At 57.1% G+C, this 6,042-nt stretch overlaps 3 non-coding genes across 3 annotated transcripts in view; all 3 read right to left on the bottom strand.

The window, feature by feature from the left end:
* LOC126445733 (large subunit ribosomal RNA) overlaps positions 1 to 1,460 on the bottom strand; it is a 4,222-nt gene extending 2,762 nt beyond the window's left edge. The window contains exon 1 of the ribosomal RNA XR_007583063.1: positions 1 to 1,460. This exon is cut by the window's left edge and continues 2,762 nt beyond it. This is a non-coding gene — a ribosomal RNA (large subunit ribosomal RNA).
* Positions 1,461 to 1,648: 188 nt separating this feature from the next.
* LOC126445727 (5.8S ribosomal RNA) lies at positions 1,649 to 1,803 on the bottom strand. The gene has a single exon (XR_007583059.1). It is a non-coding gene; the product is annotated as a 5.8S ribosomal RNA (ribosomal RNA).
* Positions 1,804 to 2,155: 352 nt separating this feature from the next.
* LOC126445736 (small subunit ribosomal RNA) lies at positions 2,156 to 4,065 on the bottom strand. Its single transcript, XR_007583066.1, has one exon. It is a non-coding gene; the product is annotated as a small subunit ribosomal RNA (ribosomal RNA).
* Positions 4,066 to 6,042: the final 1,977 nt, after the last annotated feature.

The raw sequence follows: 6,042 nt of genomic DNA, 5'->3' as shown, positions 1-6,042 counted from the left end.
GGCCCACTTGGCACTCCGATCCGAGTCGTTTGCTCGCGGCTTCAGCATATCAAGCAAGCCGGAGATCTCACCCATTTAAAGTTTGAGAATAGGTTGAGGTCGTTTCGGCCCCAAGGCCTCTAATCATTCGCTTTACCGGATGAGACTCGTACGAGCACCAGCTATCCTGAGGGAAACTTCGGAGGGAACCAGCTACTAGATGGTTCGATTAGTCTTTCGCCCCTATACCCAGCTCCGACGATCGATTTGCACGTCAGAATCGCTACGGACCTCCATCAGGGTTTCCCCTGACTTCGTCCTGGCCAGGCATAGTTCACCATCTTTCGGGTCCCAACGTGTACGCTCTAGGTGCGCCTCACCTCGCAATGAGGACGAGACGCCCCGGGAGTGCGGAGGCCGCCGCCCCGTGAAGGGCGGGGAAGCCCCATCCTCCCTCGGCCCGCGCAAGGCGAGACCTTCACTTTCATTACGCCTTTAGGTTTCGTACAGCCCAATGACTCGCGCACATGTTAGACTCCTTGGTCCGTGTTTCAAGACGGGTCGTGAAATTGTCCAAAGCTGAAGCGCCGCTGACGGGAGCGATTATTCCGCCCGAGAGCATCCCGAGCCAACAGCGGCGCGGGTCCGGGGCCGGGCCAGGTAGGTCCGTCATCCGGGAAGAACCGCGCGCGCTTGCCGGGAGCCCGAGCGCCCAAAGGGGCGAATCGACTCCTCCAGATATACCGCCGGGCAGCCAGCCAGGACACCGGGGCTCTGCCCAACAGACGCGAACCGAGGCCCGCGGAAGGACAGGCTGCGCACCCGGGCCGTAGGCCGGCACCCAGCGGGTCGCGACGTCCTACTAGGGGAGAAGTGCGGCCCACCGCACACCGGAACGGCCCCACCCCGCGGCGAGTGGAAAGGCAACCGGACACGACCCCGCCGCGGATTGCTCCGCGCGGGCGGCCGGCCCCATCTGCCGAGGGCGGAGGCCAGTGGCCGGATGGGCGTGAATCTCACCCGTTCGACCTTTCGGACTTCTCACGTTTACCCCAGAACGGTTTCACGTACTTTTGAACTCTCTCTTCAAAGTTCTTTTCAACTTTCCCTCACGGTACTTGTTCGCTATCGGTCTCGTGGTCATATTTAGTCTCAGATGGAGTTTACCACCCACTTGGAGCTGCACTCTCAAGCAACCCGACTCGAAGGAGAGGTCCCGCCGACGCTCGCACCGGCCGCTACGGGCCTGGCACCCTCTACGGGCCGTGGCCTCATTCAAGTTGGACTTGGGCTCGGCGCGAGGCGTCGGGGTAGTGGACCCTCCCAAACACCACATGCCACGACAGGCGGCAGCCTGCGGGGTTCGGTGCTGGACTCTTCCCTGTTCGCTCGCCGCTACTGGGGGAATCCTTGTTAGTTTCTTTTCCTCCGCTTAGTAATATGCTTAAATTCAGCGGGTAGTCTCGCCTGCTCTGAGGTCGTTGTACGAGGTGTCGCACGCCACACCGCCAGCCGGCTGTGCACGCTACCGAGTAAGTACCGGTATGCGAACCGCCAGGCGACGGGCGCGCATCGCACGTTTAAGGAGGCGCGGCCGGCCCCACAGGCGGCCGCGACGCTCCCAGGTCTGCGAAGCGGGGCAAACGCCGCGCGCTTCAGTATACGTAGCCGACCCTCAGCCAGACGTGGCCCGGGAACGGAATCCATGGACCGCAATGTGCGTTCGAAACGTCGATGTTCATGTGTCCTGCAGTTCACATGTCGACGCGCAATTTGCTGCGTTCTTCATCGACCCACGAGCCGAGTGATCCACCGTCCTGGGTGATCTTTTTCTTAGTTTCCACTGTCTCTTTCAAGACAGTTGCATAGGCGGGACGTAGGCGTGTGGCGGCCCCTGTTCAAGCGTTCTGTGTCCAACAGCCTCACGGCCGATGGGCGTCGTACGGCTCCACACCGGAGCGGACAGGCAGTCGGGCGAAAGTCATTCAAAACCGGCGCCAGGCGCCAGGTGCCGCAGGCCAGCCGCTCCAGCGCTTCAGCGCTCGTACCACACAACATTGGCGTTAGTTTTGAGAAGCACGCGTGGTTCCGCACGCGGCGCACGGCTACTGCGAGCCGTACAGGTAGCGTGTTGCGCGACACGACACGCACATCGAAAGACATGCAGTCTAGTCGGTAATGATCCTTCCGCAGGTTCACCTACGGAAACCTTGTTACGACTTTTACTTCCTCTAAATGATCAAGTTTGGTCATCTTTCCGGTAGCATCGGCAACGACAGAGTCAATGCCGCGTACCAGTCCGAAGACCTCACTAAATCATTCAATCGGTAGTAGCGACGGGCGGTGTGTACAAAGGGCAGGGACGTAATCAACGCGAGCTTATGACTCGCGCTTACTGGGAATTCCTCGTTCATGGGGAACAATTGCAAGCCCCAATCCCTAGCACGAAGGAGGTTCAGCGGGTTACCCCGACCTTTCGGCCTAGGAAGACACGCTGATTCCTTCAGTGTAGCGCGCGTGCGGCCCAGAACATCTAAGGGCATCACAGACCTGTTATTGCTCAATCTCGTGCGGCTAGAAGCCGCCTGTCCCTCTAAGAAGAAAAGTAATCGCTGACAGCACGAAGGATGTCACGCGACTAGTTAGCAGGCTAGAGTCTCGTTCGTTATCGGAATTAACCAGACAAATCGCTCCACCAACTAAGAACGGCCATGCACCACCACCCACCGAATCAAGAAAGAGCTATCAATCTGTCAATCCTTCCGGTGTCCGGGCCTGGTGAGGTTTCCCGTGTTGAGTCAAATTAAGCCGCAGGCTCCACTCCTGGTGGTGCCCTTCCGTCAATTCCTTTAAGTTTCAGCTTTGCAACCATACTTCCCCCGGAACCCAAAAGCTTTGGTTTCCCGGAGGCTGCCCGCCGAGTCATCGGAGGAACTGCGGCGGATCGCTGGCTGGCATCGTTTATGGTTAGAACTAGGGCGGTATCTGATCGCCTTCGAACCTCTAACTTTCGTTCTTGATTAATGAAAACATACTTGGCAAATGCTTTCGCTTCTGTTCGTCTTGCGACGATCCAAGAATTTCACCTCTAACGTCGCAATACGAATGCCCCCGCCTGTCCCTATTAATCATTACCTCGGGTTCCGAAAACCAACAAAATAGAACCGAGGTCCTATTCCATTATTCCATGCACACAGTATTCAGGCGGGCTTGCCTGCTTTAAGCACTCTAATTTGTTCAAAGTAAACGTGCCGGCCCACCGAGACACTCACTCAAGAGCACCCTGGTAGGATTGCAACGGGGTCCGCCTCGGGACGCACGAGCACGCACGAGGCGCGTCGCACGCCTTCAGCTCGCCCCACCGGCAGGACGTCCCACGATACATGCCAGTTAAACACCGACGGGCGGTGAACCAACAGCGTGGGACACAAATCCAACTACGAGCTTTTTAACCGCAACAACTTTAATATACGCTATTGGAGCTGGAATTACCGCGGCTGCTGGCACCAGACTTGCCCTCCAATAGATACTCGTTAAAGGATTTAAAGTGTACTCATTCCGATTACGGGGCCTCGGATGAGTCCCGTATCGTTATTTTTCGTCACTACCTCCCCGTGCCGGGAGTGGGTAATTTGCGCGCCTGCTGCCTTCCTTGGATGTGGTAGCCGTTTCTCAGGCTCCCTCTCCGGAATCGAACCCTGATTCCCCGTTACCCGTTACAACCATGGTAGGCGCAGAACCTACCATCGACAGTTGATAAGGCAGACATTTGAAAGATGCGTCGCCGGTACGAGGACCGTGCGATCAGCCCAAAGTTATTCAGAGTCACCAAGGCAAACGGACCGGACGAGCCGACCGATTGGTTTTGATCTAATAAAAGCGTCCCTTCCATCTCTGGTCGGGACTCTGTTTGCATGTATTAGCTCTAGAATTACCACAGTTATCCAAGTAACGTGGGTACGATCTAAGGAACCATAACTGATTTAATGAGCCATTCGCGGTTTCACCTTAATGCGGCTTGTACTGAGACATGCATGGCTTAATCTTTGAGACAAGCATATGACTACTGGCAGGATCAACCAGGGAGCTGCGTCAACTAGAGCTGAGCAGCCGGCCGCCCGGGAGTGTGTCCCGGGGGCCCGCGCGAACACGCAAGCGTCCGCTCAATTATTCTGCAAACAGGAGGAGGCTGAGCTCCCCTGCACAATACACCTCGAAACCCTCTCAGGTCCCGGCGGCGCGCAGCGCCGTCCTAAGTACTTGGTCGGGTTCGAGAGAGGCGCAATCGCCCGGAGTTTGGCGAGTAGACGCTTTAGGTGCGACCACCCGTGCTCCCAACTGAGCTTGCCGCTGCCGACAGAGGCCCGGGAGCGTGCTGTCGTGGCATTGCCGGCGGGAGACAACACGCGCCACCTACGGTGGCCGGCAGCTCCAACGCCAGCGCCACAGAAGGACAAAAGCCCCACTTGGGTGCCGAAGCGAACTCTCCCAGCACAGCGCACGCGCCAACACGTCCGCACAGCTGCGATACAATCCACCTGCGAGAACCGCAGAGGCGACCGAGCAGCAGACGGCGTCGCGGCGCCGAGCGCCGGGCGGCGGCGCATCCTCAGCGCACACAGTCCTCAATCGGACCAGCACACTGCAGATGTCCACCGCGCTTCGCACCGGGCCCGCGAGGACCTACTTTGGCCGCACGGCGCCGCGTGCAGGGTGCGCCGGCGCGCAGCTGCGCCGCCTGCCGCCTCCGTCGGCCGGCGCGCCTGCCACTGGCCGCCCCCACCAGCCGGCTGTAGCGCGTGCGCCCACGCACCGCGCGGCCAGCACGCCGGGAGGCCCCCCCTCACCGGCCGGGGACGGTCCCACCCAGCCACCGCCGCGTATCGCTTCACACCCACATGCCATTCACGTTCGTGGGCATGGTGGGTATCGCTGAAACAACCGGTTGGTAGCTCAACCGATCGTCGCCATCACTGATTCACCTCTAGCGAGAACAACCGCACCACAACGGTTTACCAGTTCTTCATTTGCGTAACGTCACCAGCAAACGTAGACGTCCATCGCCATTTGCAAATTCAACGATTGTTGCATGCCTGTGTCAGGTGTCACGACACACTATGTCTGCCCACATACACGCAACAACATGTGCACGCTTCGCGAACACGTGGAAGGTGGCCCCCGTACGTATGCGATGTCCATTGCGCGAACGACTGTCAACCGGCCTCTGTCGCATGTCGCAGATGTGGAACGCAGTGCACCATGCTATCACGGTGTGTGAGAAGAGACGACTACGTCTGACAACACGCGCCACTACATCAACAGACGGCTCATGCTGATCGCCATCCACGGCATACCATACTTCAATCCAGCTCTTATAGGGAGACGACACGTAGCTGAGTGCACAATATTTGGACCGTATGGTTCGCCGTTGTTGGCGCAGTCGTGGTACGGTCACACATGTACCACGATGTATCATTCAGTACATGAGGACCAATGTGCAGTACAGTGTGTGATTTGGACGTACAACATCAGCGGACAGTTGACACAAGCCGTACCACAACGTAGGCTGTGCTTCGCCATGCGAATGCCAATGAACAACTGCGAAGGGCATTGAGCATGTACGTCCTGCTGCCATCCGCATTACAGTGTATAGCTGCAAGGTGTTTAACATGAAGCGATACTCTGGGGACCGGGCAGTGCGAGTAGCAAACTATATTGCGGGGGTTGCAGTTAGGCAACACTACACTAATTTAACGCGTCGTATGACAATTACAGAGCAGGTTAAGGCCCAACGTGTGTTGGGTTAAGGTACAATATAGGTTAGGTTAAGGTACAATATAGGTTAGGTTACGGTACAATATGGGTTAGGTTAAGGGACAATATGGGTTAGGTTAAGGGACAATATAGGTTAGGTTAAGGGACAATATGGGTTAGGTTAAGGGACAATATGGGTTAGGTTAAGGGACAATATGGGTTAGGTTAAGGGACAATATGGGTTAGGTTAAGGGACAATATAGGTTAGGTTAAGGGACAATATAGGTTAGGTTAAGGGACAATATAGGT

Source organism: Schistocerca serialis, unplaced genomic scaffold (genome assembly GCF_023864345.2).
Source record: "Schistocerca serialis cubense isolate TAMUIC-IGC-003099 unplaced genomic scaffold, iqSchSeri2.2 HiC_scaffold_350, whole genome shotgun sequence".
In the NCBI taxonomy this organism is placed as follows: Eukaryota; Metazoa; Arthropoda; class Insecta; order Orthoptera; family Acrididae; genus Schistocerca; species Schistocerca serialis.
This window is presented reverse-complemented; position numbering and strand designations above follow the sequence as displayed.